General features: G+C 37.2%; 1 protein-coding gene and 1 long non-coding RNA gene across 12 annotated transcripts in view; one reads left to right on the forward strand and one right to left on the reverse strand.

Annotated features, from left to right (window-relative positions):
* LOC309653276 overlaps nucleotides 1–6,908 on the reverse strand; it is a 212,144-nt gene extending 205,236 nt beyond the window's left edge. The window contains exon 1 of the long non-coding RNA XR_014259062.1: nucleotides 6,397–6,908. This is a non-coding gene — a long non-coding RNA (uncharacterized lncRNA). The remainder of the gene's footprint in view (nucleotides 1–6,396) is intronic.
* A 10-nt stretch (nucleotides 6,909–6,918) lies between these two features.
* Nucleotides 6,919–23,301, forward strand: part of PWWP3B (PWWP domain containing 3B) — a 101,931-nt gene continuing 85,548 nt past the window's right edge. For 4 of the 11 annotated variants that reach the window (XR_014259022.1, XM_082447581.1, XM_082447590.1 and 1 more), the window contains exons 1-2: nucleotides 15,159–17,914; nucleotides 20,141–20,326. The gene's annotated coding sequence lies outside the window, so the exon portion shown is untranslated. The other 7 variants (XM_082447583.1, XM_082447586.1, XM_082447584.1 and 4 more) reach the window with 7 other exon arrangements.

The following is a 23,301-nucleotide window of genomic DNA, read 5'->3' on the forward strand; positions in this document are numbered from 1 at the left end:
TCTTGCTTTAGAGTTCTCAAGAAAGACCAGAAAGGGACCTGCTTTATGGTGTTAATCCCAAGAAGAGTTGTGTCACACTGCAACTGTAACCTGTGATCTCAGAGTGTGGCAAGAGCTGGTGTTATTTTTTTAATTACCTGTGTACTGTGATAATGTAGTTGTCAATTCTTCATCACCCTTACTTAATTTTTTTTTAATTTACTGTAATATCACCCTAAGTGGTCTAACTCATAGTATCATTAGCCATTGGCAGTGTCTAAGTTTTAGTATTGACTCAGGAACACAAAATCTCCAAATGGAGCAAACTCAAATTTGTATTCCAAGAAGTCATAGGTCAGAGGATTCTCTGTGGGACTTCATTTCTCTGCACTGGAAGCACTTTTTCCCTCACTGCCATATTCACACACATTTCACCAGAGATTTCTCAGCCCCCTTTGGCGATGGCAGTGACTCACTGATTAGCTTGCCTTTCTCTGTGTGTGAGCGCTCAACTCCAGTAAATTCTTTTCTCCTGCTCTTGCACTTAAGATGAGCTGACATTTAGCCCGTATGCGTGCTTATGATCATGCTGTTTGTTCATAGCCAGTCTTGTATATTGGTCAAGGCCAATGACTTAGGGATTGTTAACATGCTTTGTATATCATCTGAGAAAAAAACTGCTTTAGATAAATTTATCTCTAACGTGTCAAAATTTATTAACTCACTAATAAGGGAAGCAGCAAGATAACAAAAACATTTAGAAGAGAATGTGCCAGTTCTGAAAGGACATTGAAATGGAATGGTTACAAAATTGGAGACTATGAATACTTACATAAATACAAGTAGTTTTTTATAGTAATTCAAGTTTCCTTTCACAAAGTCTTAAACACATAATGTCCTTGCCAGTTGTTACAAACCAAGCTTGTAGCAATATGGTACAGGCTGACTATCAGTCAGAAGATAAAAAAAACAGAGCATTTATGCAGCAAATGTTCTGAATATATCTGCCTAAGATTGGGATTAAGTTTTCATCCTCCAGCAATAGTGAGTAATAGGGACATCTATCAGGAAAGCATGAAACAAATTCAACAGAGATTGGAAACAGCATACCAAAAAATAAGTTAGTGCCAGTGGATTTTTTTTCAAGCTGAAATGAAAATACAGAATATAAAGTTTGCCCATTTCTTAGTTTGGGGATAATTGTTTTTTCTTTGACTATCACTACTTTTGGTTTCCTCCTCCAAAAAGCAATACTCATTCTCATTTTAACTTACTGTTAGATTAATCATTTTTTACAATTTTTGAATTTAGCAAAAATTGAACACAGGTTTACTTTATACACTATTATTACAATCATGATCATCAGTAAGATTTGTACTTACATTGATATTATTGCTTTAATTCAACTTCAACATCTAGGAAGAATTTCCATATAATTCCAAAGTAAATCAATCTTAATGGTAACAAATTACTTTTTTCTATGAATCTGGGCTTTTAGAGTGTTCTTTTTCTATATAACCTGGTATATTTACATAAGTGCATCAAGAATGCTACTGAAACTGAGTCCCCCTAAAGCTGAGTTTATGATTAACGTCTCTATCCAAAACTTTATTTCCTTTCTTCTCCAGAGCCTGTTCCCCTCAAGATTGAGGAGTATCAAAGAAAAGGGGGTATTGAAACCATATACAAGCCCCAGTGTCCCTGTCTTCTGAAGCAAAAGACTTTGGCTTTAGTCTCCCAGGCCTCCCCTGAGTCTGGAAAGGCTGGCTCAAGAGTTAATGATTAGGAAATGTGAAGATGTAGAAACAAAGAATAGCTTTTTGGTTGGGAAACTGGTAACAATTTAGACTATAAATCCACCACATAGCAGAATCACTGAACTCCCAGTTCCCTGAAAGATATAGATACAGGCCTGACACACATTCCTACGTTGTTTTTACAGGAAGCAGACCCCCACCAGATGAAAACTGCTGACCACAAGCACATAGACCCCAGACAGGTTGAAAACAGAAGATTGGTGATGCCTGAAACTTAACCTTTATGCCAACCAATCTGAGAATTATGCATGAGCTGATCAAGCACCCTGTAGCCCCCTCCTTAACACTGCCTTTAAACACCCTTCCCTGAATGGCATTGAGGAGTTTGGGTCTTTTGAGTATGAGATGCCCGTTTTCTTTGCTTGGTGCCCTGCAATAAATGCTGTACTTTCCTTAACCACAACCTGGTGTCAGTAGATTGGCTTTACTGTGCCCAGGCAAATGGACCCAAGTCTGGTTTGGTAACATTACTAAACATACACATGCCTCCTAGTTATATAGCTAACAACTTTTATGGAGAGAAACTACCAAGGCCTGATAACTTTTGTTGAAAGATTATGAAAGGAATTCAAAGTTCTGTTTTAAATAGTTCCTATTACTTCAGAAATGCCCTTTCCCATTTTCATGAACTTATGCAAAGTTAGTGAACAAGGACCAAGAAATTCACCTATATTTGTTTGCATACTTATTACTGTGCAGCAACCCCACATTTCCAGAGATCGACCCAAATTTCTAAGGTTGCTGACCTGACAGAAAAGCGATATTATTTACTACCTGTGAGGCAGGGACTCTTTGAGCAACAGAGCAAGTACCAGACAGTTCCCTGGGAGATCTTTTTAGGCATTGTTATCAAGTATAATCCTTGTTTCTTGGTAGTAGTTTTGTCAATTCTGATTAGGTGATTTTACCTTCAAATGTAATGTTTCCAGTGTGGTTACAGTTACAAATTTGATTTGATTTCTGTTGAACTACAGTATTGTTTCAATTAATTTTGTCAACTCTAAAAATAGATATTAAGATTATACACATTTTATAGATAAAGAAATTGAGGCACACAGAAGTTAAGGAATTTATTTAAGATTACACAACTAATAAGTGGCAGAGCTGAGAAATAAATTAATGTCTGTCAGACTGCCATCATATTGAAAATATCAAACCTGTAACCATTTTGCCATATGCCTCCCTGGCAATATACAAATGCTAAAGAGCGGGATTTTGAACAGTTTTCTAGGTATCTAGAGTTATCATCTCTAAGTTTTTTATTCCCCTGAAAATTCATATTTACAGTCTGCTTTCACATTAAAATGTCATAATATAAACACATACGAAATTTTATGTGTTTCTGAATTCTAATGGGCTATGCTCTATCCTGTAATATTCTGAAGAAATTAATCTGTTGCATCCTAAAATTTGATGACATGAACTACACCATAATATATTCTCTGTGGATTTTGTTGGCAGGGGGCAGAGGGAATCACTTGAATTGCATGCCACTTGAAGGGTGAGATATTTCTGTTACCCTATGATTTTGGGAGGTAGAATTTAAAAGGAGGAGGAGGAAGAGAAGAAAGAGAGGGACTTCCCTGGTGGTGCAGTGGTTAAGAATCTGCCTGCCAATGTAGGGGACATGGGTTCAAGCCCTGGTCCAGGAAGATCCCACATGCTGCAGAGCAACTAATCCCATGTGCCACAACTACTGAACCTGTGCTCTAGAGCCCGCGAGCCACAACTACTGAAGTCCACGAGCCTAGAGCCTGTGCTCTGCAACAAGAGAAGCCACCACAATGAGAAGCCCGCACACTGCAACGAAGAGTAACCCCCTGCTCATCGCAACTAGAGAAACCCCATTAGTTAATGTTAAGAAAGCAGAAAGAGAAAAACTTGATGGTATAAAGACTGAATAGAGAATATCAAGCACAATACCTAAAACATCTCAATGCTAACAATCACAAATTTTTCTCATTCATTTCACTTAGTCTTCCCTTAGTCACATATAACTAATTCTTCTTCCATTCGTCTTCAATCAGCAGTTTATTGCTTGAAGCCCTTGCATCTGGACTAACATAGTACCAGAAAATTTGAATCTCCAGTCCTTTATACAATCCATTCATTGTGGATCTAAGGCTAACTTTCATGGAACTGTCTTCCATTATACCCAAACATTGACCTGTAGCGTGTGACAGGGACCCTTAAGTTTACATGTGTGTGGAAGGGAGATACAATACTGACAGGCTTTGTTAATTTATTAGAGCAGTTGAATATATCAGGATAGGAGCATGGATTAACCTACTGGGTAAGATACACAAATGTATGGACCTACCATGACCTTTCCTTAGAGATTTAGGCAATATTTGTCAAAAGTAAGTGTAAGAACATTTTATGGATTGTGATTGACAAATCTCAAGGTCTTGAAAAATCTTCCCATAGCAGACAGCAGGAGCAAGAAGAACTACAATCCTGCAGCCTGTGGGGAAAAACACCACATTCACAGAAAGATAGACAAGATGAAAAGGCAGAGGGCTATGGACCAGATGAAGGAACAAGATAAAACCCCAGGAAAAAAACTAAGTGAAGTGGAGATAGGCAACCTTCCAGAAAAAGAATTCAGAACAATGATAATGAAGATGATCTAGGACCTCGGAAAAAGAATGGACGCAAAGATCAAGAAGATGCAAGAAATGTTTAACAAAGACCTAGAAGAATTAAAGAACAAACAAACAGAGATGAACAATACAATAACTGAAATGAAAAACACACTAGAAGGAATCAATAGCAGAATAACTGAGGCAGAAGAATGGATAAGTGACCTGGAAGACAAAATGGTGGAATTCACTGCTGTGGAACAGAAAAAAGAAGAAAGAAAGAAAAGAAATGAAGACAGCCTAAGAGACTTCTGGGACAACATTAAACGCAACAACATTCGCATTATAGGGGTCCCAGAAGGAGAAGAGAGAGAGAAAGGACCAGAGAAAATATTTGAAGAGATTATAGTCGAAAACTTCCCTAACATGGGAAAAGAAATAGCCACCCAAGTCCAGGAAGTGCAGCGAGTCCCATACAGGATAAAGCCAAGGAGAAACACGCTGATACACATAGTAATCAAATTGGCAAAAATTAAAAACAAAGAAAAATTATTGAAAGCAGCAAGAGAAAACGACAAATAACATACAAGGGAACTCCCATAAGGTTAACAGCTGATTTCTCAGCAGAAACCCTACAAGCCAGAATAGAGTGGCATGACATATTTAAAGTTATGAAAGGGAAGAACCTACAACCAAGATTACTCTACCCGGCAGGGATCTCATTCAGATTTGATAGAGAAATCAAATGTTTTACAGACAAGCAAAAGCTAAGAGAATTCAGCACCACCAAACCAGCTCTACAACAAATGCTAAAGGAACTTCTCTAGGCAGGAAACACAACAGAAGGAAAACACCTACAATAACAACCCCAAAACAATTAAGAAAATGGCCATAGGAAAATACATATTGATAACTACCTTAAACGTGACTGGATTAAATGCTCCAACCAAAAGACACAGGCTCACTGAATGGACACAAAAATAAGACCCATATATATGCTGTCTACAAGAGACCCACTTCAGAAGTAGAGACACAAACAGACTGAGAGTGAGGGGATGGAAAAAGATATTCCATGAAAATGGAAATCAAAAGAAAGCTGGGGTAGCAATACTCATATCAGATAAAATAGACTTTAAAATAAAGAATGTTACAAGAGACAAGGAAGGACACTACATAATGATCAAGGGATCAAACGAAGAAGAATATATAACAATTATAAATATATATGCACCCAACATAGGAGCACCTCAATACATAAGGCACCTGCTAACAGCTATAAAACAGGAAATCGACAGTAACACAGTAATAGTGGGGGACTTTAACACCTCACTTACACCAATGGACAGATCATCCAAAATGAAAATAAATAAGGAAACACAAGCTTTAAATGACACAGTAGACCATATAGATTTAATTGATATTTATAGGACATTCCATCCAAAAACAGCAGATTACACTTTCTTCTCAAGTGCACACAGAACACTCTTCAGGATAGATCACATCTTGGGTCACAAATCAAGCCTCAGTAAATTTAAGAAAATTGATATCATATCAAGCATCTTTTTTGACCACAATGCTATGAGATTAGAAATGAATTACAGGGGAAAAAACGTAAAAAACACAAACATATGCAGGCTAAACAATACGTTACTAAATAACCAAGAGGTCAATGAAGAAATCAAGGAGGAAATCAAACAATACTTAGAGACAAATGACAATGAAATCACGACGATCCAAAACCTATGGGATGCAGCAAAAGCAGTTCTAAGAGGGAAGTTTATAGCTATACAAGCCTACCTCAAGAAACAAGAAAAATCTCAAATAAACAATCTAACCTTACACCTAAAGGAACTAGAAAGAAGAACAAAAATACCCCAAAGTTAGCAGAAGGAAAGAAATCATAAAGATCAGATCAGAAATAAATGAAAAAGAAATGAAGGAAATGATAGCAAAGATCAATAAAACTAAAAGCTGGTTCTTTGAGAAGATAAACCAAATTGGTAACCCATAAGCCAGACTCATCAAGAAAAAGAGGGAGAGGGCTCAAATCAATAAAATTAGAAATGAAAAAGGAGAAGTTACAACAGACACTGCAGAAATACAAAGCATCCTAAGAGACTACTACAAGCAACTTTATGCCAATAAAATGGACAACCTGGAAGAAATGGACAAATTCTTAGAAAGGTATAACCTTCCAAGACTGAACCAGGATGAAATAGAAAATATGAACAGACCAACTACAAGTAATGAAATTGAAACTGTGATTAAATATCTTCCAACAAACAAAAGTCCAGGACCAGATGGCTTCACAGGTGAATTCTATCAAACATTTAGAGAAGAGCTAACACCCATCCTTTTCAAATTCTTCCAAAAAATTGCAGAGGAAGGAACACTCCCAAACTCATTCTATGAGGCCAGCATCACCCTGATACCAAAACCAGACAAAGATATTACAAAAAAAGAAAATTACAGACCAATATCACTCATGAATATACATGCAAAAATCCTCAACAAAATACTAGCAAACAGAATCCAACAACACATTAAGAGGATCATACACCATGATCAAGTGGGATTTATCCCAGGGGTGCAAGGATTCTTCAATATATGCAAATCAATCAAGGTGATACACCATGTGAATAAATTGAAGAATAAAAACCATATGCTTTTTATTATTTATAAAAACCATATGATCATCTCAATAGATGCAGAAAAAGCTTTTGACAAAATTCAACGCCCATTTATGATAAAAACTCTCCAGAAAGTGGGCATAGAGGGAACCTACCTCAACATAATAAAGGCCATATATGACAAACCCACAGCAAACATCATTCTCAATGGTGAAAAACTGAAAGCATTTCCTCTAAGATCAGGAACAAGACAGGGATGTCCACTCTCACCACTATTATTCAACATAGTTTTGGAAGTCCTAGCCAGTGCAATCAGAGAAGAAAAAGAAATAAAAGAAATACAAATTGGAAAAGAAGAAGCAAAACTGTCACTGTTTGCAGATGACATGATACTATACATAGAGAATCCTAAAGATGCCACCAGAAATCTACTAGAGCTAATCAATGAATTTGGTAAAGTTGCAGGATATAAAATTAATGCACAGAAATCTCTTGCATTCCTATACACTAAGGATGAAAAATCTGAAAGAGAAATTAAGGAAACACTCCCATTTACCATTGCAACAAAAAGAATAAAATATCTAGGAATAAACCTACCTAAGGAGACAAAAGACCTGTATGCAGAAAACTATAAGACACTGATGAGAGAAATTAAAGATGATACAAGCAGATGGAGAGATACACCATGTTCTTGGATTGGAAGAATCAATATTGTGAAAATGTCTATACTACCCAAAGCAATCAACAGATTCAATGCAATCCCTATCAAATTACCAATGACATTTTTTACAGAACTAGAACAAAAAGATCTCAAAATTTGTATGGAGACACAAAAGACCCCGAATAGCCAAAGCAGTCTTGAGGGGGAAAAAACGGAGCTGGAGGAATCAGACTCCCTGACTTCAGACTATACTACATAGCTACAGTAATCAAGATAATATGGCACTGGCACAAAAACAGAAACATAGATCAATGGAACAAGATAGAAAGCCCAGAGATAAACCCACGCACCTATGGTCAACTAATCTATGACAAAGGAGGCAAGGATATACAATGGAGAATAGACAGTCTCTTCAATAAGTGGTGCTGGGAAAACTGGACAGCTACCTGTAAAAGAATGAAATTAGAACACTCCCTAACACCATACACAAAAATAAACTCAAAATGGATTAGAGATCTAAATGTAAGACCGGACACTATAAAACTCTTAGAGGAAAACATAGGAAGAACACTCTTTGACATAAATCACAGCAAGATCTTTTTTGATCCACCTTCTAGAGTCATGGAAATAAAAACAAAAATAAACAAATGGGACCTAATGAAACTTCAAAGCTTTTGCACAGCAAAGGAAACCATAAACAAGATGAAAAGACAACCCTCAGAATGGAAGAAAATCTTTGCAAACGAATCAATGGACAAAGGATTAATCTCCAAAATATATAAACAGCTCATGCAGCTCAATATTAAAAAAACAAACAACCCAATCCAAAAATGGGCAGAAGACCTAAATAGACATTTCTCCAAAGAAGACATACAGATGGCCAAGAAGCACATGAAAAGCTGCTCAACATCACCAATTATTAGAGAATTGTAAATCAAAACTACAATGAGGTATCACCTCACACCAGTTAGAATGGGCATCATCAGAAAATCTACAAACAACAAATGCTGGAGAGGGTGTGGAGAAAAGGGAACCCTCTTGCACTGTTGGTGGGAATGTAAATTGATACAGGCACTATGGAGAACAGTATGGAGGTTCCTCAAAAAACTAAAAATAGAATTACCATATGATCCAGCAATCCCACTACTGGGCATGTACCCAGAGAAAACCATATTTCAAAAAGACATGAACCCCAATGTTCATTGCAGCACTATTTACAATAGCCAGGTCATGGAAGCATCCTAAATGCCCATCGACAGACGAATGGATAAAGAAGGTATGGTACATATATACAACGGAATATTACTCAGCCATAAAAAGGAACGAAATTGGGTCATTTGTTGAGACTTGGCTGGATCTAGAGACTGTCATACAGAGTGAAGTAAGTCAGGAAGAGAAAAACAAATATCATATATTAATGCATATATGTAGAACCTAGAAAAATGGTACAGATGAACCGGTTTGCAGGGCAGAAATTGAGACACAGATGTAGAGAACAAACGTATGGACACCAAGGGGGGAATGCCGTGGGGGGATGGGGGTGGTGGTCTGATGAATTGGGTGATTGGTATTGACATGTATATATTGATGTGTATAAAATTGATGACTAATAAGAACCTGCTGTATAAAAAAATAAATTAAATTAAATTTAAAAATTTTTTTTTAAAAAAGGAATCATATTAGACACTACAAGACCAAATACGTAGACTTTAATCTGGGAGAAATCAAAATGCTTTGTATGCTAAAAGAGCCTCAAGAAAAGCTGGCCACACTTTCTCTCACTTCTGTTAGAACTAAACAAAACTATCTTTTTTTTTTTTTACATCTTTATTGGAGTATAATTGCTTTACAATGTTGTGTTAGTTTCTGCTGTATAACAAAGTGAATCAGCTATACATATACATATATCCCCATATCTCCTCCCTCTTGCGTCTCCCTCCCACCCTCCCTATCCCACCCCTCTAGGTGGTCACAAAGCACCAAGCTGATCTCCCTGTTCTATGTGGCTGCTTCCCACTAGCTATCTATTTTACATTTGGTAGTGTATATATGTCCATGCCACTCTCTCACTTCGTCCCAGCTTACCCTTCCCCCTCCCAGTGTCCTCAAGTCCGTTCTCTACATCTGTGTCTTTATTCCTGCCCTGCCAGTAGGTTCATCAGTACCATTTTTCTAGATTTCATATATATGCGTTAGCATATGGTATTTTAAACAAAATTTTCTTGCTTGCTAAGTGATGTATTTCTATACTTTTTTTTCAGTATTAAACATTTTGAGGTTACTTAGTGGGTACAAAATTTTACAACTGTCATATCTTGAAAATAATGAACAAATTGCAATAAAACAAATGGAATAGCAGATGAAAACAAAATGTCAGCTTTATTAAGAGGGGGAAATAAATTGCAGGATATTGCTCATTATGAGAATAAAATGAGAGTAACAGAAACCCAGATTTAAGCAAACTGTCCATCACCTCGAGGCCTTTCCGGTCTAGAAGAAGCAGAGAGAGCTTACAAGTTGCACTGCTTGAACTTTTGTTATAGGGAAGTAAATATCACAAGTAGGAAAGAACATTGTGAATTGTCTGCTAGTGCCCTTTGTCTGATTCTACTATGTTGTGCATTTCTTTCTTATTGAAATATAACAGCTAGTTTAGGGATATTTTTGTTTACCCAATCATATACATTGAAAAGCATTTCTAAGTTTGTGGTTGATTTTCGACTGTGGCTTATTGTGATATTACGATTGATTTTTTTTTTTCAATTTCGGTTTGGTCAGATTTTGTTGGGGGATTTTTCTCTAGAAATAACCTAAGGAAGGAAGTATTAGGAGACCTGAATGAAAGAAGAGACATACTGTATTGTGTTCCAGGTTCAGATTCAAAACTGTAAAGAATTAATTCTCCCTAAAATAAAGTTATTAATCCACTACAATCGCAATCAAGGCACTTAGCATACATTTTAGTGAAGCTTGACTAACAGGTCTTAAATTTACCAGAGATAAAGTATGAGAGATAGCCTGAAAAAAATATGTAAGGATTATTTTACCTGCATCTTTATTATATGAAAAAGAGATTTGCTACCTCCTTTTCTTCTTTCAGGAAATCACAGACCCTAGGGGTTTAAAAGAAAATTGAACGGACATATGTTTCCATTACACGTTAAAGTTCTTTAAAATGAACATTTCTTTCCTTTAACTGTATTTCGGTTCAACTTGGAGGTTCTCCTCCTCCTAAACGAGGGAAGGACCTCCTGCTTTCCCCATCACAGGGAGGGGGCGGAGCATCCCCTAGAAGCTTGAAAGTGAGCCGGCCCTGGCCAGTCTTGGGGGAGGAGCCGCATTACATACAGACTTCGGAAGCCTCCGCCGAAGAGAGAAGAGAAGAAGCTTGGAGGTAATGGCTGTCGTAAAAAGCTAGTTATTTTCGGAGATTTCTGGGGACTTGGCAGTTAAGGTGAGAAAAGAAGGGACTGCTGCTTTGGAGTCGTGGGAAAGGAGTGTCGTTTTGTGAGAGTCGTTGTTTCTGTGAGGGAATTATATCTGGATTTTGTATTCCTTCCAGATATTTTAAAAGTACACACTTTAAAAGTGGGGGAGGTGATCAGATTACACCTGTGGAAAAAATACTTCATGAGGTTGCAAAAGCTGACTTTCGAATAGGGCATTTTATCTTTCAGTCAAAAAGCAATGGTAACAGAGATAAATGATGAAACAAAACTTGAAAATTAATCTTCCTTACTTTGACAAAAAAAAGATTGTGATAATGCCAAATGAAAAATGAAGTTATTAGTTTGGAGTGTTGGCTTTTTATATTACTTTGGTTGTTGATTGTGTTTCCAACAAATCTTACTGTTTTGGTGGAGTTTGTGTAGTAATAATCTGAAGTAATGTATAACTGCAAATTTAAGTACTTCTGGCAATAAGAAGTTTAGTTTATTGTCAGGGAATACTCAATGTCTTAAGAGGATCGCTTTTTTATGGATGTGCAAAGGACGATCACTGTCTACATCTCTACCTAGCTATCAAAAGAATGATATAGTCCTATTTGTACTGTAATATGAAAAATATTTGTAAGATCATAAACTGAAGAATAATAGACTTATATTGATGTAATAAAACACAGCAATATATCTAGTAATAAATGTCTAAGGAAAAAAGAGAGGAGATTTTCCACTTCTTTTCCCACATTTCACTTAGCATGAGTAGCTATGTCAGCATAAAAAAAAACTGAGATGAGAATTTAAAAACATGGGGGAAAAAACTACCTGCCAAAAAAAAATGTGTGAACATATAGAAACATGGAAACGTGTTCAAATATGTTGGTGAATAAATGTAATTTAAAATAGTGTATTCTAATATGTACATATATATGAATACATTATTTGAAATTACATATATACACACACACATATATATATGATGAGGGAAAAATCAAGGGGATTAGACTCAAATGTAAGCAGTAAACAACTCAGGGGTTGGAGAAAGAATGATGAGTATTTTCTTCTTTAGATTTTATGTACCTTTAGATTTTTTTTGGAAACACATAATGGAGCTGAAAGGGAAAAATCCATTTTGTTCCAGACATTTAAATAGATACCCGCACACACTCCATTGTCTTTAGCTGAAGGTGGGTTTTTCTGTGGATCTGAGAAGGCTGGTTATCTGGTTGCTTGTGCGTTTCTTGCAGTTCAAATATTTAGACTATTGTACAGACTTTGGTTCAAGCAGAAGATGTTTATTTATATTTTTATGTACTTTGAGAAATAATTCAAAAAATGTTTAAAGCATATTATGGAATAGTCATGTAGGATAGTACATCCATAATTTTGAATACTATGCAGCTGTAAAAAGAATAAGCTAATGCAATGAGCTAAATGCAAAAATAAGAAAAGATGTAGAAGGTATACTCTAAAAATAAGCATATTGCAGAATGGCCTGTAATAATATTAGTACATTATATGTAAGAAAATTTTGGAGATATACATGCTACTTTATCAATTGGGGATATATAAGTGTAGTTGGAAACAGAACATTTCAAACTTTTATATATTGCATTTCTCCATTTTTAAATCTTATTTTTAAAATAGTAAGCTTGAATAATTTTCATTGTGAGAAAATGAGAAAAAGTTTTAGAAATGTAGAATAATCTTGAAAAGTTATTCACAAAAAGATGACGTAGAAAATATTTATTGATGTGGAAAGTTGTTAAAATATATTCTTAGGAGGGATAAAGGTCTGATTTCAAAAAATATGCACATTTATTAATATGTATAAGAAAAATCTGTTAATATATAGAGCAAACCATTATATTTTGAACATTATTGGGGGGATTTGCTTTTTTTCTTGAAACATTGAAAGATGGAGAAAGATATACAATATGCATGAAAGATATTATAATAACAAACGTTAAAATGAGGAAATATGATCCCATTTTTCTATAACACGCACACAACTCTTAAGTTAATGAAAAAGTCTAGAAGCCTGAGAAGGCTACTGTCTGGATGGCTCTAGTTCCCACCCTTCCTGACCAAGGACCTGAGTGTCTGCAGTTCTGGTTCTAGTCACAAGATGGCGCTTCCCAGGTGTTCTAAATTCAGGCAACCATTTTCATGAAGTGGACAAAGCAATGAAACGTATTTTCTATTATGAGACAGATTATGAGACAGTATGTAGAGTGTGACTGAGGTTCGTTGAAAAATTGCACATGTATAAAATAAAAAAACACACAAAGACTGATGTGAGAGTTCAAACAGAAAGCATTAAAAAAAGTAGCTACACAGATTTGGCCTGTAGAAAGGCACAAGGCAATTGTTATTTCCCTTCTTTCCTGTCCCCAAAGCATACTTTTCCCTAGAGGGATGATTTTAGCATGAACCTAATAACATAACTGTGTCACAAAGAACATTTCAAATAACAAAAACAAGAAGGAAAATAAACAAGGCATCTACATCACACATGAGATTTCATCTCATTCCTGTGTTTCAGAATGACATGCCTGCTGAAGTTTTGGTAGGGAAGCTTCTTTACACCTTTTCCATTTAATTGGTTTGATCCCCTTGGACAGCTTAGGTTAATATCAGAGATGCACATGACCTGGGGAATCTGCACGTGATGCCAGTTGAGCCTCAGAAAGTCAGCGCGACCACAAAAGTGCCGAGCAGGGAGAAGGCTCTGCTGGACAAGCAGTTGGAGTGAGAATAAAAACAACCGGATCACAGGGCCAGACCCTGCACGATCCATGTGACATTGGGTAAGGCTCTTCCCGTCTCATGAAATATTTCACACTAAAGACATGTTGAGAACTTGGGGTATAATTTATTTGGCTTCCTGCTTTGCAGCCATAGCATTTTAAAAGTCACGTTTCATAGTACAATCATGTTAGGTTGAGAATTTGAGCTACAATTCATTTCGCTCCTGGTTTTGCAGCCGTAACGTTTTGTAATTAAAAGTCATAGCTTCTAGTTTTGGGGTAAATATCTCATGTATTAAAACCACTATGAAGAAATAGTGCAAGAGGCTACTCAGGTGTCTACCAGAGGTTCCAGCCAATGACCTGACGCTACAATCCTTGACACCTTTGCTAGGTTGTCATCACCACATGCTAGATAGCATAGTTACAAGTATTTCTTAAGACCTGCTTAAGGTCTCACAGCCTTCCTTGAATAGACTTCTGCATACTCTCTTGAATAAGGTTGTTGATGCTGAACCTCACTATCTGTGTCCATGAGATCTTTGGTTGCTTTGGACAGACAGGGCAGCACTAGCAGCTTTGGAAACATTAAAGCCCAGCATTCCCTCGTGATAACCCAGTGGGATTTAAAAGGCCCAAATTATCCAGGAACACAAATAATTTTCCTGCCACTTCCAAAGCCCCTCCCACATGCATTCCATTCTTACAGTACAACAGAAATAAGAAAGATGTGATATTGGGTTTGTGTTATCATAATTCTTCTCTGTTTTCCTTCCCCTCCCCCAAAAGATGTCCATGTCTCCAACCTCCTCTGTCTGATATGCACTACTTATTTTTCTGATTCGTATCTTGCCTCCATCCTCATTGTCCACGTTCTTTCTGCTTAAGAGGGTAAACTTCTTATCTGATCCCTTTTCTTTTTTGCCATATTTCAGTCTAATCCAGTTATCGCCCATTGAAAACACTTTAGTCAAGCTACTTTGTGAAGTTTCAGAGGTTAAGAAGAGGCTTCAGCAGGTGAGAGCCGTTTACTAACCCTAATGCGATAAAGTTAAGGGCTCTTCAAAAACACTGATTTTCTAGAAAACCAGGCAGCTAGAACCAGACCAGGGTCCTGAGGAATGTTCCAGCACAGTGTGTGTCTGTTGATTGAGTTCTTGTCCATATCCCAGTGCACTAACTGAACATGTGCAAATTCAGTTTCTCTGTGGTTAAATTAGGACTTCTTTTCCCCCTTTTCCCTCCTTCTTGTCTCCTCGGTCTCTCACTACACACTTAGACAGCTAATAATGCCTGCCATAATGCCTCTGTGACAAAACCCAAGGCTAGACATTGGGTTCTACAGACAGAAATCCATATCGCCTCACCAAAGAAACTTCGATGTCCTTTACTCAGATTGGTTAACGGAATAATTTTGATCCAGCCTGACCCTTCTGTTATATGTGTCTGGAAGAATGATGACTTCTTTCTTTAGAGCCCCTGATGCAGATAGTTTTCTTTCTCTCTGTTTGTTAATCACAGGAAGAGCTGTGTCATACTGCAGCTCTGTTTCTCTAACCTGAATTAGTCAGAGGTGGCAAGAGACAGGAGTTGTGTTTACTTGTTCTCTGTGATGATGGATGGGGTTGTGAGGGCCTCACCAACTTTACCTACACTTCATAATTTTTTGTGTTTGAATTAGCATAACATTATCTTAAGAGAACTAACCCTCAGAATGATCCACTGGCAGTATGTAGGTTTTGGCACTTCCTGGGAAACAACACCCCTAGGTTAAAGGCAATAAAAATCTAAATTTAACTCTTAATTTCTTGAATATTTTGTGAACAAAAAAGCTCAATAAAAGAGGATATTGAATTCGAAATTGCAAACAACAAAAGTACAAGAACAAGAAGTTGCCAATTGTAAATGAGGATAAGATGAAATGGGCATTTCCCTGCATAACAAATGATTTTCAGTCGTTGTACTGCTAGGACCCTGCAACACAAAAGAGACAGATCGTAACTACTCCATGGCTAAGTGAAACTATAATGCAGATATGGTCAGTGCAAGAGCACAGTGCAGAAATATATATATATATATTTTTAAACGTTTTGGGTTTTATTTATTTATTTATTTATTTATTTATTTATTTATTTATTTATTTTTGGCTGTGTTGGGTCTTCGTTTCTGTGCGAGGGCTTTCTCTAGTTGCGACAAGTGGGGGCCACTCTTCATCGTGGTGCGCGGGCCTCTCACTGTCCCAGCCTCTCTTGTTGCGGAGCACAGGCTCCAGACACGCAGGCTCAGTAGTTGTGGCTCACGGGCCTAGTTGCTCCGCGGCATGTGGGATCTTCCCAGACCAGGGCTCGAACCCGTGTCGCCTGCATTGGCAGGCAGATTCTCAACCACTGCGCCACCAGGGAAGCCCAGAAATATATTTTTTAATTTGTTTGAGAGGTGGAGAGTTATAGATAAGTACGGTAATTATTGAAAATTATTGTGGTTCACCAGTGTGTTCACCAGGAAGGACATAGATTGACACTCACTGGAGGTTACATTCACTAATTCCCCTACAATCTGAAGGTGAATGACATCATCCTTGGTTCTACTCAAGAGACAGGATTCCAAGCCCAGGAGGCAGTGAGTACTGGTGGAGAGAGAACACATCTTTCTGTTTGGGATTCTGATAAGACTTTGGCTTTGATTTTGTTTTGCCCTCTTCCCAGCTTTGTGACCTTGCAGATACGTGAGCAAGAGTGCCCATTTCCTCACTCTCTTGTCAACTCTCCATTGTATCATTTTTTGGCCTTATTATAAGTCAAATTAGGTAGAAAAGTGAAATCTCATTGCTGTCTATGTTTGCATCTCTTTATTAGGGGAGGTGAGTATCTTTATGGATTGTTTAGTTTTAATTTTTATTTTGGATGTTTGGGTTTTGAGGAGCCCCACTGAATAGCATCTCCCTTTCTCCACTGAACAAATTGAACAAACTGATATAAAACAAATGAAGTTGCAGATGGAAGCCTAAACGTCAGCTTTAGTACAAGGTGAAGGTAAGTTGCAGGGCATTGATTATTGTGAGTCAAGCGGGCTTTAAAACAACAAATTTAAACAATTTTACCAGACAGCCTGGAGGTTTGCAACTGTACAAGGACAGAGATACCCGTGCAGAGATGTAGTTGCACTGCATGAGCTTGCTCACAGGAAAGTAAATGTTGGGAGTGGGTAAGAATTTTTCCCTCAGAATATTGTGAATTGTCTATTTATGTCCCTTGCTCATTTTTTTACCTCACTTTTTTTCCTTATTGATTTGTAAGAGCTACTTTAGAGCTATTTTTTCAATGGAAAACAGCTTGTCAAGTTTATTCTTACGTTTTCAACTTTGCTTTATAGTGTTTTTTTACCATAAGTAGTTTTTTTTTCAGTTTTAGTATATTCAGATACATATCTCTCTTCATTAAGGATTTTGGTTGATGTTTTGTGTTTTAAAAAATGACTTTACTTGAAAAAAACTGAAACTTTCTGAAGGATGAAGGAGACAAACTGAGTAAAAAAAGAGACATATCATGTCCCAGGGCCAGAAGAATTAAAATTGTAGAGATTTAATTCTCCACAAAATAATGTATTAATTCACTACAATCACAAACAAGGACTTTTGTGTGGTCTTTTAGTGGACCTTGACCAGCTGAGTCTTAAAATAATTTGTAGAAATGTTACCAGAAAAGGCAAGAAAAATATGTAAGAGATATTTTCAACTGGGTCTTTACTATATGATAAAGGGATTTGCTATTTCTCTTCAGGAAATCATCTACCCCTGTGGTTTGAATGGAAATGAAAGAGACACATGTTGCCATTTCTCTTTCAAGTCCTTTAAAAATGAACGTTTTTCCCCTTTAAGTGAATTTCAGTTAACTTGGCGATTCTCCTCCCTCTAATTGAGGGAAAGGCCCCCTGCTTTCCCCATCACAGGGAGGGGGGCGGAGCATCCTCTGAGAAGCTTGGATGTGAGCTGTGCCTGGCCACTCTTGGGGGAGGGGCTACATTTCACGAGGCTGCAGCTGACAAGAAGCTTCAAGGTAATGGCTGTCTTAAAGCTAGTTTTTTTCTGGGAATTTCTTCGGGCTTTAGTGTTACGGTGAAAAAAATAGAGACTGTTGCCTGGGAGAGGTGGGAATAGAATATAGTTTGGGGGAAATTCCTGTTACTGTGACAGAATCAGTCCCCTGGAAAATTCAGTTTCTCCCGATATTTTTTGAAGTCCACAGTGTGGGAATGGGCGATCAGATTACAGCATCTAAATTAAGACTTAAGTGAGGCATGCTGTTCATGTTAATTTTTTACATGACATTCCATGTTTCTATCTTCGTTACAGATTTTATTATGTTTAAACATTTATTATTCTACAAAAAATAACTGATAGAAAAATGTAACCATAAAAAGTGCTTGGCACATACAACCGCAAATATAAATGTACAACGAACGTGGAAGGGATTCAGATATGCTGTTGAGTGATAACATTTGTAAAAAAATATGTGCATTTTTCTTACAGAGGGAACTAGATTCCCATGTTAATAGTCAGCATCTCTGGAGTGTTCAGATTTCTGGGGATTTCAAAATATATTTTAACCAGTTTCAGCATTTTTAGAACTGTTTTATTCCATGATAATTTTTATAATTAGTAGAGCAAAATAAAGCTGAAACAAATTGTACCCATTTGGTTTTAGACACATAAGCATTCACAGACAAACACAGACATTCAGACATCGGCCCCCCCCCCCCCCCCCCGCCAGTCTTTTGCCGATAGTGGAAATTTTCCTGGACCTGATCAAGCGCGTAGCCTGTTTGCTGTGTTGGCTACACCCTGCCTGTGTCCTCCTTGCAACTCATTCTTTCAGACCACAGGTATGGCCATGGTCAGCAATAACCACTTTTCTATATCTTTTAAGTTTAAGAGTGAGACAGAGAGAGGATTTGGTTTATTTCTACTAGCAGTTTTAAAAGTATTATGTGACGTGGTGCATTCATACAACTACAATTGAACGTTAAATAGCTGACAAAAGTATGAAAATGTAGCGATCTGAAAAGATGTCTGAGAAGTAGTACTAGCTGAATAATGCAAATTGCAGAATGGCAAACACCATATTAGGTCATTTAAAGCTAGAGGACTGTGTTAATACAATATGTGTAACAACATCAGAAAAAATAGAAGGGTACCTACACTAAATGGGATTATTTGTATAGTGTGAGAGACAGGACAGTCCTTACTTTCTCTATTTTAAAATAATTCTTAACGCATATTTAGTCATTTCTTAACAATATCAGAAAAAAAGTTTGAGGTAAAATGTTACAAATTAGGGGGAAAATTACATTTGAAGTGATTGAAACAAAGTTACATTGAAAATACTTATTAATATGGAAAAACTTTCAAACTGTGCGCTTGAGCACGGTAAAAAGCTGGTTTGAAATTATATATATTCATGTATATATGTAAAGAAAAATATTGAAAGATACTCAGGAAATAATAATATTGATCATTTTTCCAGAATTATACTTTCTTTTTAAAAATCTTATCTTTTCAATTTTCAGTAAGCATGCAATTTTTTTGTCAGACCATTGCAACTAAAGACATTAGCATTCCATTTTTTGTGTGATGCATAAAAAAACTCTAAATTTGAGTATGGTATATTCTAGAAGCCTGAGAAAATTGCTGGCTTGCCAGGATGTAAGTTCCCACCCTTCTCCCTTAAGAACGATCTAGTATTAACAGGATGCAGTTCTGGTACTGGTCACAAGATGGCGCTTGTAGGGTTTTCCATGTTTTCTCTAGGCAACTATTTTTATGAAGTAAGGAAACAATGCCATGAAATGTATTTTATGTTAGCAGACTATCAGACAACATGTAGAATGTGATTGTAGTTCCATTGAAAAAATTGTACATGCCTAGAAGAAAAAGCCCTACACGAGGACTGATGTGGGAACCCAAACAGAAACATTTTGAAAACAAAGCTACACAGATTTGGCCTATAGGAGAAACAAGTCAACTGTTATTTCCCTTCTTTCCTGTCCCCAAAGCATACTTTTCCCTAGAGGGATGATTTTAGCATGAACCTAGTAACATAACTGTGTCACAAAGAACATTTCAAATAACAAGAACAAGAAGGAAAATAAGGCATCTACATCACACATGAGATTTCATCTCATTCCTGTGTTTCAGAATGACATGCCTGCTGAAGTTTTGGTAGGGAAGCTTCTTTACACCTTTTCCATTTAATTGGTTTGATTCCCTGTCTCCTTTTGGACAGCTTAGGTTAATATCAGAGATGTACACGACCTGGGGAATCTGCATGTGATGCCAGTTGAGCCTCAGAAAGTCAGCGCGACCACAAAAGTGCCGAGCAGGGAGAAGGCTCTGCTGGACAAGCAGTTGGAGTGAGAATAAAAACAACCGGATCACAGGGCCAGACCCTCCACAATCCACGTGACATTAGGTAAGGCTCTTCTCATCTCATGTTAAAACATGGTTAAATTGAGAATATGGAGTGCAATTTGTTTCTTTTTTTTTTTTTGAAAAGATGAACTTATTTTTATTTATTTATTTATTTAACATCTTTATTGGAGTATAATTGCTTTACAATGGTGTGTTAGTTTCTGCTTTATAACAAAGTGAATCAGCTATACATATACATATATCCCCATATCTCCTCCCTCTTGGGAGGGAGATGCAATTTGTTTCGATTCTGGTCCAGTGACCATACTTTTTAAATGAAAACCACGGATTCTAAGCAGGAAATAATTAAATGTGTTAAGCTCCTATGAAGAAATAATACAGAAGACACAGGACGCAGCCCCAGTCCAGGTTGCACTGCCCTTCTGTGCTCCAAGGCCCGCACTGGCCATCTAAGGAGAGCCACTGGCTGTGATCGCTACTAGGTAGTATATTTCTGTGCTTTGAAGATAAAGCAGAAATCTTCTTTAAAAAGAAAAAGAAGTTATGCAAATGAGTATGATGATGTCTACTTATGGAAGACTTGCAGGTCCCAGCCAACTGCCTGACTCTCAATAAATCCTTGAAAACTACCCTATCCAATAAGTAGCCATGACAGCCATTCCAAACATCTGACTCCTAAGCTCATCCTCTTAATGAGGTCATTGTGTTGTTGTCTGAATCCAAGAGACACAAACCCCAGTATCTGTATCTTGCTGCCTAGATAGGGCAGCACTGATAACTTTAAAAGTTTAAAAGATCACCCTAGAATTAACCTCAGGAGGCCCCAAAATACCAAAACACCCAATAACAGCAATGGTGTCCCTGATGCATTTCATTCCTCAACACTCCCCTTTCTGAAGCTCCCACCATACACACACTCATTCATTCCTTATATTTAATAGCTATAATAGGCCTACATACAGGGACATTATAGAACTATTTCTCTTTTCTTGTATTTTTAAATATATTTCCCCAACCACAGTATGTTTCTTTGGTGCCCAGTATTTATTCATCTTTTTGTCTGTCTTCACCATTTTTATTTTCCAGCTTCCTTCTTTGACAGAGAGATCCCTTTGCTTATTCTCTTTTTTCTTTCCTGTTTCTTTGAGTATTGCTCATTCAGAATTGTTTATTCAAGCTTCCTTGCAAGTTTTCAGGAGGATATGTATAAGCACAGAAGGGGGAAACTACTTAGTAGCCCTAAGGCAATAGATGCCTGTAAAATCGCTGTGTTTGTGGTTAACCAGTCAGTCATATACAGACCAATGACCTAAGGAATTTTCTAGATGATTTGGAGTTCACTGGTTGATTCCCAGTCTATATCTTGATGTACCAGTCAATCACATGCACAATTATATCTTCAATGGCTCATTTTGAAATCTTTCCTTCTTTTCCCCTTCCTTCTTATGTTCATATCTACTCCTTGCTACACGCTTAGACTGTTACTGAACTTTTAAAAATTATTTTAACCTTGTAGTATATTTTGATATCTGGTAGTTCCAGTGGTCCCTTTAGTGAGCTATTAAAGTTAGAACTCAGTCCGAAACCCATGTCTGAATATCTGTTTGAGAACTTCTAACACATAACAAGCTTGGCATAAAGCTTGTCTGAGAAATTCTGAAGTTTAGGCAGTATATCTTTAACAGTCTCTCATATCTCCTCACTAAAGAACTGATAAGTACCTTTATTCAGAGTGCTCACAGGAATAATTTTGGTCCAGCGTGGATCTTTCTTTTCCTGTGGGTGTCTCAGAGGCTGGTGGAGGTGGAGGGTGCAGTGAGAAAGGGATTCCCTTTATCTTTAAACTCCCCAAGGCAGATACAATGAAGGTCTTTCTCTTTGCTTGATAATCCTCTGAAGAACACTACAGCCTACTCTATCTACTTGAATACTCAGTGTAATGAAGTTTTTTTTTAAGTTTATTCTTTTTTAATAAATTTATTTATTTTACTTATTTATTTTTTGCTGCGTTGGGTCTTTGTTGCTGTGCATGGGCTTTCTCTAGTTGCGGCGAGCAGGGGCTACTCTTCGTTGCAGTGTGCAGGCTTCTCATTGCGGTGGCTTCTCTTGTTGCAGAGCACGGGCTCTAGGCATGCAGGCTTCAGTAGTTGCAGCACACGGGCTCAGTAGCTGTGGCTCGTGGGCTCTAGAGTACAGGCCCAGTAGTTGTGGCACACAGGCTTAGTTGCTCCGTGGCATGTGGGATCTTCCCAGACCAGGGCTCAAACCCGTGTCCCCTGCATTGGCAGGCGGATTCTCAACCACTGCGCCACCAGGGAAGCCCTGTAATAAAGTTTATTTGCTGTGTACTGTGATGATGACGTTGTGGGGTCCTCATCAACCTTCCTTTCATTTTATTTCTTTTAATGTTTCCCATTCCATCATCCTGACTCTTGAATTCCTAGCAGCTTCATCCAATATAATGTTGAATAGAAGTGGTGAAAGCAGACACCCATGCCTTGTTCCTGATTTTAGGGGAAAAGCGTTCCATGTTTCAACATTAAGTGTGATTTTAACTTTAGGTTTTTTATAGATAACATTGATCAGGTTGATTGAGATCCCTTTAAATCCTAGTTTGCCAAACATTTTTATCATGAATGTCTGTGGAATTATGTCAAATGCTTTTTCTGCATCAATTGAGATGTTCTCTATTTTTCTTCTTCATTTAGTCTGTGATATGGTGAGTTACATTGATTGATTGGCAAATATATAACCATCCTTACACTTCCAGGATAAACACCATTTATTCATAATATTTTATCCTTTTTCTATACCATTGGATTTTTTCTGTATCATTTTCTATGTAATTCTATATCATTTCTGTATCTGTATCATTGGATTTGTGTCTTTGTTTCTGAGGCATATTGATCTGTAATTTTCTTTACTTGTTATATTTTTTTCTAGTATGAGGTTAATGCTGCTATCATAAAATACGTTGGAGATTGTGTCCTCCTTTTCTCACTTCATTATCATCTG

The sequence above is a fragment of the Balaenoptera physalus genome (genome assembly GCF_965194825.1).
Source record: "Balaenoptera physalus genome assembly, chromosome: X".
Classification (NCBI taxonomy): Eukaryota; Metazoa; Chordata; class Mammalia; order Artiodactyla; family Balaenopteridae; genus Balaenoptera; species Balaenoptera physalus.